The following is a 12,432-nucleotide window of genomic DNA, read 5'->3' as shown; positions in this document are numbered from 1 at the left end:
ACCCCATACAGGAGGAAGGGTTTAAGTGAGAAAAAGGTATACAACAGTCAAGCAGAATTTTTCCTTTCTCAGATATTATTCATGTGTCCAGTGTCAGTCAAGAAACAGTCTAGGGGCCAGCAACATAGCTCAGTGGGTAAAAGTGCTTAGCTCAAAGGCCTGATGGCCAGAGTTCAATTTCTGCAACCCATGCAAAGCTGGAAGGAGAGAACTGACTCTAAAACTGTTCCCTGGTCTCTACACTCGCTCTGTGGCATGCATGTGCTCTCTCTTACACACACCATAGACATGGTAATAAGTAAAACATTGTAAAATAAAAAAATAAAAGTCTTGACATTGTGGCTTGCATAGCGTGCTCAGCCTTTTTAAAATCTGTCTCACAGAGTTTGGAGTGTATGCCAGGGTCATCTGGCAGGAAAAATGGCAGCTCCCGCCAAGATGGCTACAGTTAAGCTGAATCTCTACAGGCAGATGCTCATGCAGACATTTTTTAGTAATAGGAGAGCAAGTGTTAGGGGATTTGCTGGAAGCCATTTTCCCCCACAGCATACATTTTCACTAGAACAAACAACTTTTATGAGTTTCTAGAAAAGCAAAAGTTACATAGTCTTTTCAAGGCTCAAAAGGATCTCTGTCCCTCGCTCCAGGTTGGCATCCTGCTGCATCTGTCACCAGGCTACCCTTGAGTACAAGAATCTTTCCCATGCATTTTAAATGACAAGCAAAGCAGAGTACTGAAATAATTTTTAACAAGCACAGAGAACTGGGATTTTTTTTTTGTGGCATCATATTTCCTCTTGTCAAGAGCTGTTTCTCCCTCAAGAGAGGCAAACATTATGTCTGTGAAACTGAGCACCTCACAAAAAACAATGGGCAAGGATAACTGCTCCCTTTCCATGGCAACATGACTTGGGATGTGAATTATTCATCAAATGAAAGGTATTTCCTTATGGCTAAGCAAACTCAAAGGAAAATGTAGCAAATTCCCCAAAGACAACAGCATTATTCTTATATTTGACATTCATGGTTTCAGAAGCAAATCTTTGAACCCTGTGATTGGGAAAACTATCCTTCAGCTACAGGACTGTCATTTATAAAACAAAACTAATATCAAGTTATTTCCTCGGTGGCTTTCAGAGACCAGTAAAATATTTAAAAGGTTGAAAGATGGATAGACAATATAAGGTATCGCTAGTAGCCACTCACTGCTGCCTACTTGTATACTGCCTGGAGGGGCCACTGTCATGTGGATTTGCTGAAACCACTTGCTGTGTGGTTGGCCCATGCTGGCCATGGCCTGCAGCATTGCCAAACCAGTCAGATCTCATTGGCTGTATATCTGACTGTCATTTTGGCGCAATGGTGCATAACCAAGGCTTAGACAAGGTAGGTGCTCCAGCCAGTCATGTTATACATGCAACAGTCATGTCACAAAACTCAGGAATTACTGTTGATGGCAGTGCTTACTCTTTAATAAGTACTTGCTGCAGAATGCCAGGCACTAGCTATTTCTCAGCCACGGATCCCTGCACTTCTATGCTGTCTCTTACAGCCATAAATCCAAGTCAGTGTTTCCAGGAAGGAAGGCTGAAGTTCCTGGCCATCCGCCACATGGCCTTTAGAGTCTTTGTCTTTCTCAGAAGCCTCTTGGAGGCATGGCAGACCTCAGGTGACCCCTCGGAGGCACTTGGAAGATCAAGCCACCCACTTGGTCTGTGGTGAAGCGATGGCCTTCTCGGTGACACGCCATTTCACCTTTTGTTTTCAAACCTTCCCTGCTTCTCTCCCTCTCTGCCCCTTCACATTTTCTTCTTTCAATTGCAAGCTGATGAGTCACTGTCATAAAGCAGGGGATTATTGTGTGAATTATACTTTGATGTTTTGGGGGCTGGTACCCTAAGCTAAAAACATGTGGGTACTATAAGTGGTCTTTGGGAACAGATGCTCAGAGTAAGCTTTTTGGGGTTGACAGCTCAGCCACACCTGTCTGAGGTATCGGGAGCTGTTTTTGTGGTGGTGGTATAGAAAAAGTCCAGGCCACACCTTGATCATTACAGCTTTGAGATGAAGAGCAGGTAGAAGATGAAAAATTGTGAAGGTGAGGTTTGAGACTGAAGGGAATGCTGGGAAGGTGAGGCTTGGGCCCTAAGGGAATGCTGGACTTGCTTGGCCCTGGGGTGACAAAAATGATGATAAGGACTAGAGAGTAGATGCTTTTGAACAGCGTATTAACACTCTGCAAACAGAAAACAGTCTAACAGCCCAAGAGCTTTCATGAGAGAGGACTTATCTCTTGCCACAGCAGATTAGACACTTGAAAATTTGAGGCTAAAGACCCAGAGCAGCTGCCCAAGACATGAAAGGCAAATCTTCAGCAGCTCTCTCTCTTTTTAATCTCTTCCAGATAGAAAATGTGTGAGACTTTAAAACCTGGAGAAGAAATATTCAGGTGCATCAGCCACAGAATCTTAAGATTCCAAGCCTGTTGTTGTTTCTTCTTGGCCAGCCAAAGTAGTTAAGTCTTGGCAAAGAAAAGCAAGCTGCCCTTGACTGAAGAACACACAGGAACTGAGCAAAACAGGAAAAACAGTGTGAGATAACTTGTTCTCAGCAGGGTGTGCCTCCAGTATCTTTGCCTCTGGGGTGATGATCAGTGTTGGCACTCAGCATAGCCTGAGAACGAAAGTAGTTTCTGATCTAGAAAGAACTAAGCTAGGCTGCATGGGACTCTCAGGACCTGGGGAATGAGTGGGAGTCAGGGTAAGGTGAGGCTAGGTCTCAAAAGCATGAAGACTTGGTGGGGGGCAGGGAAGGATGGTGTGTTAAACAAGATTCTGTAGAATCGGGTTCTTTGAGACAAGGACATCTACGCATGAAGTTTTATTTAGTGATCTGGCAATATTCTCTCTTGGACACACCCTGGCACATCAAGCCAAAGCTTTACTAGTTTGCTATGATGGTTCCTTGAAATTGGACAGGAGGTAGAAATATCAGAAATACTGTTTTGAGGAGGAAATCAAAAGTGAGAATTTTAAATGGAAAAAATTATAACATCGGGATAAATTTTCTGTGTTAGGCTTGGGAAGCTGCCATCTGAATACACTCTAGTGGAATGTAATAAGTTTCCTTCTGTGTGGAATAAAGAACCTAAGAGAAAGGGCCTGAGGCCACCATCGTTAGTTCGTTGGTGCCAACAGTGGAGGATACTGCTATAAAACTGGGATCCTTAACATCAAAGGAGGTGATGGGCCTCTAAAATAACAGGCCAGAAGCTAGCACTTAACTAACAAAGAGAGTACACAAGTCATTACAATGTACAACAGAGTCTGAGCAGGAGTCAAGGCCTGCAAGGAAGTTTTGTAGTGATCAATAGATTATACTTCTTTAAAAGGCACATGTGAAGACCTGAGTTGTAACAGATCGATGTCCTGCCAGAGACCGAGTGAAGTTTAGATTCATATATATTTTAAAGAAAAACTATTATTCTTTATCTTAAAAAACAGGAAGAGAAAGTTTTATTCCTCAAATGTTTTATTCAACAGTGAGTGCTGTGTAACATTGCTTAAGGGATGGGGAATATGGACAAAGATAAAACACATCACTGGTTTCAGAAATCATAGACTATAGAACTGGTTCACTCTTGAGTGACAATAAACCGACAGACATCTCAATCCCAAACCTATCAGTCTTAAAATCTTGTTACAAGACAAATAATAATATAACTGTACTATAGGGCTGGTAATAATTACATAGGGATACAATTGTCTTTCATAGAGGATTCTACAAAAGTTTAGAATACAGAAAGTATATAAAGATAAATTCTAATTGAGAATGAAGAGGTGGCTCAGTTTGTTTTGCTTTTCAAGACAGGGTTTCTTTGTGTAATAGCTTTGACTGTCCTGGAACTTGCTTTGTAGACTAGGCTGTACTTGAACTCACAGGGATCTGCCTGCCTCTGCCTCTGGAGTACTGGGATTAAAGGTGTTCACCACCACTGCCTGACTCCTGTTTGCTGCTCTTACAGAGGACCGGATTTCAGTTGTCAGCATCCACACTGATGGGCTTATACCTGCCAGTAACTGTAGCTTCAAGAGACTGGATGCCTTCTTCTGACTCCATGGGTATTTTTGCACACATGTACACATACAGTCACATATGCATGTAAATAAAATGTTAAAAATCTTTAACAAATAAAGATAATTACTGAGCCACAAAAAAAAAAAAAAAACAAAAAGCAAAAAAAAAAAAAAAACCAAACAAACAACAAACAAAACTTGAGTATTTACTTTTTCCAAAGTCAGGAACACAAAGGAAAATCTCTTCCTGAGGTCACAGGGTGTCTGGTTAATGGTCCTTTAAATGTAGCACAAGTGCAAACATTGTGTGTGAGGAAGTGTGCGCTTACAGTCATTATTTAAACAACTAAGCACTCCAAATGATGGGCAGGTTTCAAAGAACTGGGCTCTTTCAGGAGGCCCACCATGTTTTAAAGGAACTTGCTTTGTTTTTTGTTTTTTGTTTTTAAGGGCAAACTCCTCCATGAGAGCTGCTACTGAAGATATGGCTTCAAGGCATTTCGTTAACAGAAATGTGGTGTCTTGATAAGCGGGTCGGGTGTGGGCTTGGCAGCTATCCTTGCTGTGAACTCCAAACTTTAACATACTTGGCCATGGAGCCTATGAAGTGTTCTCTGAAGATAAAGAGGCAGTCTCTAAGCAGAAACGTTGAAACTCATCAGGATCAGGCACAGGGCGGGGATGGTAGTGCTGTAGAATTGGACCTGAGTGGCAAAATTGGCCCTGACATTTTGTTTGTTCGTTCTTGAGACAGGGTCTCTCTTTGTAGCCCTGGCCAGCCTGGGACTCCTAGAGAGATCTGTCTGCCTCTGCCTCCAAAATGCTGGGATTAGAGGTGTGCACCACCACACCAGGCTCCAGAGGCCTTAAATCCTCAACCTTAGTGAGGTGGTCCCTGCCTGTAATCCTGGTACTTGAGAGAGGGAAGAAGCAGAAAGATCATGAGTTCAAGGCCAGCCTGGGCTAATAGCAAGACTATCTCATGATAAATAAATATATACTTTTAAATCTATCTAGCACCTCACAGAAGATGCTAAAGAAAAGGTAACTGGTATTCTAACTTTTGTAAAATTCATTCAAGAGATAGAAGAATAATCTCAAAGTTATTCTTTTCCCAAGGCAACCATCTCTTTGCATTGATAGCTTTTAGCCATGTAGCCATTGGATTTTCTTGGTTTTGTTTTGGTTTTTCAATCATATTTAGCAGTTGCTGGAACCCATCCCCTTCCTCCCCTTCTGCCACTCCTTCAGTCTTATATTTCAGAATCTCCCACCTGGACAACTGTCATCGTCTTCTAGTTGCTCTCAAATCTCACTTTATATTAATGTCACTCCTTGGTGCCCAGAGCCTCCATGGGCCCATTTTAACCATGGAGAAAATCCCTCAGCATACATCAAATCTCTCTGCAATCTGGCCCTGTAGATGCCAGATTCAACAAATTAAAAATGCAGAATGCTCAGTTAACTTTGAATTTTAGTTAAGCCAGAAAATGTTAGTGTAAGTAGTTTGCATGCAGTGTTTGGAACACATTTCAACTGATAAATTATTCACCATTTATGTGAAATTCGAATTTAACATAGTGTCTTATTTCTCTTTTGGCAAATACCCCTCTGGTGCTGTGACTCAACACCCTCCCTACTCTCAGAGACACAGAAGCTGTTCTAGATCCCCTGTTGCTCTTGGCTCTTGCCTTGAGGGTGCCTGAGGAGAAAAACACAGCCTTAGAATCAGTCCCTGGGGCTGCAATGCCATCTTCTGGTCATCACAGGCACCAAACACACGTGTGGTGCACAGAAGTACATATAAATACCCCCCCCCATTAAAAAATTGTAGCTAACACAGGCAAGTGGATGGAACTTGAAGAAACCATCCTGAATGAGGTAACCCAGTCACAGAAAGAGGACTGGGTACTTGCTCATATATGGATTTTAGACCTAGAGCAAAGGATCACCAGCCTATAATTCACACCGCCAGAGGAACTAGGATACAAGGTGGATTCTAAGAGATTCATATAAAGTCCCTCACAGAAGGGAGAAGGGACAAGATATCCAGAGCACATGGGAAGTGGGGGGTCAGTGAGGGGAGAGGGAACTAGGAGAAAGAGAAGGGGGGAGAGGAAAGCATGTGGGACTAGGAAGATTGAGTCAGGAGAGGAATAGAAGACAAGAGAGAGAGAGAGAGAGAGAGAGAGAGAGAGAGAGAGAGAGAGAACATAAAAGAGGGAGCCATTATTGGTTTGAAGAGAAAACTGAACCTAAAGAAATGTCTAGAGACCTACAAGACTGACTCCAACTAACATTTTGAGTAACAGTGGAAAGGCTACCATAAATGCCCTTCCCTGATAATATGATCTACAATTAACTTATCCACCATCATGGAGCCCTCATCTAGTACCTGTTGGAAACAGAAGCAAACACCCACAACTAAACACTGAGTCGAATTAGAATCCAGATGCAGAGAGGGAGGACAAGACCAGGTTGTAGAAACACATAGAGACAGCTGACCTGAACAAGGAGGAGCTAACGGCCCCCAGACTGATAGCTGGGAATCCAGCATGGGACTGACTCAGACCCCTTGAATATGGGTCTCAGCTAGAAGGCCTGAGCAGTCTAAGGGACCTCAGACAGTGGAGCCAGGATGTATCCCTGGTGCACAAAAGGACCTTGTGAACACATCCCCCATGGAGGACTACTCCCTTAACCTAGAGGAAGGAGAGAAGTCCTAGTCCCTACTTCAAATGACTTGACAGATTTAGATGACCCCTCCTGGATGGCATCACCCTACATGTAGAGTGGGGGGGGAAGGAATGGGAGGGGAGGGTGGTTGGGGTGCATGTGAGGGAGAGAGAGGAAAAGAGGAAGGAAGGGAGGGAGGAAGGGAGGGAGAGAGAACTGGGATCGATATGTAAAATAAAAAAATTGTAGCTAAATAAGTAAACGGGGAAGAGGTAGGATTCTTTACAACTAAAACCAACTAATAAATGTGTCAGGAATGGTGGAAAAGGAGAACCAGAGATTGGTGCTCTTCACAGCAGTGATTACTCAGATGAGACAGTCAGTGAAGGGTTGATCATGTCTTTGGAGCACATTCCTTCTGGCCACCAATCAAGTACAAAGATAATGATGACCTTATGGTTGACACTGCCAAAGGGTTATGGTCCATATCCTCACGGCTGGGTCTGTCTCAGTGTTGATACAGTAGCATTGCTGAGCACAGCCCAAGTCTGGTGAGGCAGCTGTGGCAGGTTCCCTGTGCATACACCATCAACACCTGCGCACAGACCAGAGGAAGGCTCTACCAGCGCTCCCAGCCTCACTCCCAACCTTGGCAAGGTGGGTGGGGTGTTTTGTTGTTTTCCCATGGGCCTGAGGCTAGGGTCCTTGACATGCTAGCTCATGTCAACAACAAGCCAGTAAGGCCTTCATATACTCAGAGCTGCTTTCCTTGCCTCCCATGGGGCAGAAGTGTGAAAGCATAGCAGCGTGAGAGAGAGAGAGAGAGAGAGAGAGAGAGAGAGAGAGAGCACGTGTGCGTTCTGATTATTTATACCCTGTCTTTCTGAATAATTTTAGGACCATGTCATGAAAGGTTGGTGTTTAGGTTACACATTACACACACTTGTTTTTAGAGACAGAGTTTCTCTGTATAGCCCTGGTTGGCCTAGAACTCACTCTGTAGACCAGGCTGGTCTCAAACTCAGAGATCCATCTGCCTCTGCTTCCCAAGTGCTGGAATTAAAGGTGTGTGTCACAACCACCCAGCTTCTCTGTGATTTTGAAAAGTTGCAATGTTATTAGATATTCCCTTTGGAAAGGTCATCTTAGCTATAGGTTGGTGAGTTGGAGGTGGTTAAGGCTAGAAGTTGCGGTTTCAGGAATCAGCTACTATTGAGAAACAGGAGCAGATATGCTTGAAGATTAAAACATCCCTACTTACAACTGTCCTTGACTCAGCTAGCATTCCCCGACGTGAACTCCCTAAACAGTTTGCACTGGTTTATCTGCACCCTCTGCCTGAGTCTGATAGAGTTCCCTCTCTAAACTACCCTTAGCCAGGTTCATGTTGAGAAAGATATGAAAAATGTGGTTTAACCAGGAAAGACATTCAAACTACTTAAAGCTTGTGAACAAGGTACCAGAGGCAAAGGAGCCACAGCAGTTAAAGAGATGAATGTAGTTGAAGAGAAGCCTTGCAGTCTGCGTTGGGACAATAGGAAAGATGAGCTGAGGGCCGGGTATACCCACAAAAGGCTTTAGGGTATAAACATGAAAATTCACTTGAAAGAAAATGCTTACACAAAAAGTACCCCTGCAAGAGTTTCCTAATTCAAAACAGCTTCCTGGGAAGAGCATTCCCAGGCTCAGCTGCCCGGGTGCACAGGGTCGCTATGTTGTGGTGAATGAGGCCAGGGCAGATTTTGTGGTGGCTGCAGAACTTGATGTCACTGTTTACATGGTACTATTTCTTCAGACATGCAAGGTAAAAGAGTTATGGCTGTGTGGGTGCCTACACTAAGGTTCCAAGCCCATTGGAGCCCAGATAATGTCAAGAGGGACCCTGGATGGTGGACATGGAGCTGCAGGATTTGATGTGCAGCCTTTGGCTTATTGTTTCTCTGCTTTCTCTAATATTTATTCTGTGACATTTTGGGGGTGTTGCTATTGTTTGAGACAGGATTTCTCTGTGTGGTTCTTACTGTCCTGGAACTCACTCTGTAGACCAGGCTGGCCTTGAACTCACAGAGATCCTCTTGCCCTCTGCCTTCTGAGTGTTGGGATTAAAGGCAAGTATCACCACACCCAGCCATATTCTGTGCCATTTTATGTTGGAATAGTAATTTGGCTTCTGATTCACAGGTACCCATAGTCAAGAGATCATAAGAGATCACTCTGAGTCTCAGAAGAGATTTTGGGCCTTTAGACAGTGTTGGAGCTTTAAGACCTTTAAGACTTTGGAACTGGATTTGAATACATTTGTGTCCTGAGATGGCCAGGAGCCTGTGGAGGCCTGGGCTGGGCTGCTACAGACAAGGCTGTCCCTGCTGCCATCAACGTTGCCATGCTTTTTTCATCATGAGACTGGTTAAAACAGATGGCTCTTCCCCTAAGTTGTCTCTGTTAGGCACCCTGTCCCTTAACTAAGAAAAAAAATATTCTTTATAAAAAAGATCAGGGTCATGGAAGGTAATGAAAAATGGGAGAAACTGTCACAGATTAGAAGAGACAAAGCAGAGATGGTAACTAAGCACAGTGTAAACTCCTGAAACAGGGAAGAAATGTAAGTGGAAACATCACTAATGTTCAAATAAGTTTTGTGCTTTAAGTAATAGTGTTCTACTAAGGTTGATCTCCTAAACTTGATGGTGAGGACACCTTGGTTATATAAGATGCCAGCATTAGACAAAGCTGTGTGAAAGATGTGTGAGAATGATAAGTTGTTTCTGTAACATTCCCTTAAGCTTGAAATTTGTTGCAAATAAATTGACCTTTGATTGTTTGAGACAAAGTTTCCCATGTAGCCAGTGCTGGCCTCAAATACAAGATGATCTTCCTGCCTCAGCCTCTAGAGTGCTGGTGTTATATATGTATGTGCTACCGTATCTGCCTTCAAAGGTCAATCTTAAAGCCACAAAAAAGTGAAACAACATTATGTGCTTCGTTATAAGGATGTAGAAAGCACAGCACTGTCTAGGAGAAATATGTATGTGCACATGCACAAATGCATGGATGTACAATTGTGCACACTTATGTGTGCATATGCAGAGGCCAAAGGAGGCCAGGTGTCCAGCTCCATCTCTCTGCCCCATTTCCTTGAGGAAGGACCAACCACTCATTGAACCCAGTGCTTGCTATTTTACCACTAGACTCTGGCTGGTTAATGAGAAAACTGGCTTGTGGAGGCCTCTGGCTACACCACCTGGGGATCTGAACTTAGACCCCCGTGTCTGAGCACCAAGCACTCTTATGCAGAGACATCTTCCTGCCCAGGGACATCTTTTAAACTCATAACTAGAAGGGTCTGGAGAGTTGGCTTAGTGTTGAAGAACACTTGTTACTCTTGCAGAAGACTAGGTTGTGATTCCCAGCACCCACATGTTGGTGGGGAGGGGCACAACCTTCCTCTCTGTACCCCTAGTCCCAGGGTATGGGTAAGCACAGGCATACATGCAGGCAAAACATTAATGCACATAAAATATTTTTAATTGTTTTACCTCTAGTACAAAGGAAATACAACACATGGATAAGTACATATCTAATACCAGAAGAGGGTCTTGCCTTTGGGCTCTAATTCTATCAATGAATCAGTTCAAACAAAAGGAAAAGGGGAGGGTACTTTACTAGACTGAGATGCATAAAACTTCGAAGGCTTGAAAGAATCTCAAGGGACATAATAACTAAGTTAAGTGAACAACTTTTTGCTTTTAATTTTGACTCTACAGGACAATTGCAGGTTTTTATTTATATAGAAAAATTACCACTTTAGATACTGAATGATATTAAGGAATTAAAGATAAGGTAATGGTACTGTAATTATGCAGAAAACTGTTTGCACATTTCTCTTTCTTTGTTTTGAGTCAAGGTCCCATTCTGTAGGTTGACTTTGATCAAGTGGTCCTTCTGCATTGACCTCCCAAGTGCCAGCACGCCCCACTTATTTAGATTTTTTTGAGTTGCACACTAAGCTTTTTAGAGATGACAGGTGTGACATGATATTTGAGATTTTCTTAAAAATTCTCTAGCCACATAATATAAAAAGCAGGAGAACAAGATGAGACTAATACATGTAAAAAGGCTGGGAGGTGGACAGACACTTAGAGTCTCCTTTTGCATTTGTTTGGAAAGTTTTACCATAAAATATTCTTAAATGCCATAAAGGTGGTGGCACACACCTTTAATCCCAACCCTCAGTAGGCAGAGGCAGACATATCTCTGTGAGGTCAGCCTGCTCTACAGAAAGAGTTCCAGGTCAGCCAGGTCTACAGAGAAACCCTGTTTTGAAAAAAAACAAACTAACAAAAACCACATTCCAAAAGGTCTTAAAAAGAATTTTAAACTGAATGTATTGCTATGGTAACAAGGTTTACCTGTTAGGAGTAAAGAGAACCATTAGAGGTAAAAGATTACAGGAATAGCAGTGAACAGGGAAGTCACTATCCCTTGGACTGGCAGAGTGCCTAAGAAAATAACTAATTTGGAAAAGCATCCCTGATGGGAGATGCCATTCTGTAAATATGTTTCTCTTATTCGTTAATGGATAAAGCACTGTTGGCCTATAGGGAAGCAAGACAGGCAGGACTAGGGGACAAGGAGTATTCTGGGAGTTGTAGTAGAGAGGAGTTGAAGTGTAGGACACAAGAGAAATAACAGATCTGGACCCTCTCTCTGTTAAGGTAAGACCACGTGGAAACACTTAGATTAATAAAAATGAGTTAATATTTAAGACAGAGCTAGCCAATAAGAAATGCTAATAACAGGCCAAGCCAACAATTTCATAACTAATACAGTGTCTCTGTGTGTTATTTGGGGCTGATGAGGCTCTGGGAATAGGCTGGTGGGAAAGTGCTGTAACACATCCCTCTTACTGATAATTAGCTCCTCCATCAGAATGAAGGACTCTATAGACTGATCTGATGAAGTCTACCCTTTGCTGCCTGCAGGGCTGGCAAGCAGGACAGCCCAGGCTGGGGCTCTGGGAAGCTGTTCACAGGAGTGATACTAGATCTCAGAGGAGATGCAAGGGTGGGATGCTGTTGAAATTTCAAGGCAGACAGCACCACCTAGTGTGCCTTAGCTGAAAGGAAGGAGGAAGGGAGGGAGGAGCCATCAGGTTTACTTATCATGAGTTCATCTTGTGACACATTTTCTAAGATGGGCTGAGTAAGCCATCTTCCAGATGACAGAGAGTGCCATGTGATTCAGCATCACGCATACTACTCTGACATCCTCAGAACAAGATGAAGCAGAGATTGTCTTTGGCAACATTTGTATTCTGGCCAACAGCTGCAGAACTGAAAAATAGGCAGTGTCCATGAGGCATATGAGCTGTACGGCCCCTTTCGGCCTCCAGCATATGTTCTTCTTTTTAATTTAAAACTTTTCATTTATTTTACATACCAACCACAGTTTCCCCTCCTTCCTCTCCTCCCATCCCCTCCCTCCACCTCCTTTCTGCTGTCCCCCATTTATTCATCAGAAAGGGTAAGGCCTCCCCTTGGGGAGTCAACAAAGCCTGGCATATCAAGTTGAGGCAGGACCAAGCTCCTCCCCACCTGCCTGCATCAAGGTTGAGCATGGTATTCCACCATAGGGAATAGGTTCTAAAAAGCCAGCTCATGAGCCAGGGACAGATCCTGGT

The sequence above is a fragment of the Phodopus roborovskii genome, unplaced genomic scaffold (genome assembly GCF_943737965.1).
Source record: "Phodopus roborovskii unplaced genomic scaffold, PHOROB, whole genome shotgun sequence".
In the NCBI taxonomy this organism is placed as follows: domain Eukaryota; kingdom Metazoa; phylum Chordata; class Mammalia; order Rodentia; family Cricetidae; genus Phodopus; species Phodopus roborovskii.
Note: the sequence above shows the minus strand (reverse complement) of the source record.